Here is an 800-nt window from a genome sequence, read left to right on the forward strand (position 1 = left end):
GGCAACAGAGCCAGACTCTGTCTCAAAAAAAAAAAAATTTTTTTTTAGAGATGGAGTCTTGCCATGTTGCCCAGGCTGGTCTCAAACACCTGGCCTCAAGTGATCCTCTTGCCTTGGCCTCCTAAAGTGCTGGGATTACAGGCATGAGCCACCACTGAAAGGACATAGCTGAGGCCTCTTTGGCAAATACAATCTGCTGTCACTGGTCCACAGCGTAAAATATATTTTCTTATTGTATTTAGTGGTGGAAAAAAAATTGAAAAAAATCTCTGCTTGATAGTGCCCATGGTATGAATAAACTGTAATTATTCCATCAGGCTGTTTTAATAGGCATTTAAGTTGTTTCCAATTTTTCTTGATTGCAGAAATGATGCTGCAGTGAATCTCCCTGTCTCAATGTGGGTATGAGGAAGTTTCCCTGGGGCGCATGCTTAACAAATGCAAGTCTTTTCCCAGGGTTTGCTGAGGGCCAGATAGCCAGTGTATGTAAGGGCCAATGAATGGAGGGGATTGAGGGAGGAGGTGAAATGAAGAGCTTTAGGCAAGGGCCAGCCATGCAGGCCTTATAGGCCATGGTGAGGGGTTTTGGTTTTATTCTAAGGCAATTGAGAGCCATGGGAGGTCTTTGAGTGAGGACTGATGGATATGATTTACAATTCTCCTCTGGCTGTTGAACAGAAAAGACATTGAGTGGGTCCGTATGTAGAAGCAGGAAAAGCCATTAAGAAGTGGAAGAGAGGCCGGGCGTGGTGGCTCACGCCTGTAATCCTAGCACTCAGGGAGGCCGAGGCAGGTGGATC

Source organism: Propithecus coquereli, unplaced genomic scaffold (assembly GCF_000956105.1).
Source record: "Propithecus coquereli isolate 6110/MARCELLA unplaced genomic scaffold, Pcoq_1.0 Scaffold164, whole genome shotgun sequence".
NCBI classification, from domain to species: domain Eukaryota; kingdom Metazoa; phylum Chordata; class Mammalia; order Primates; family Indriidae; genus Propithecus; species Propithecus coquereli.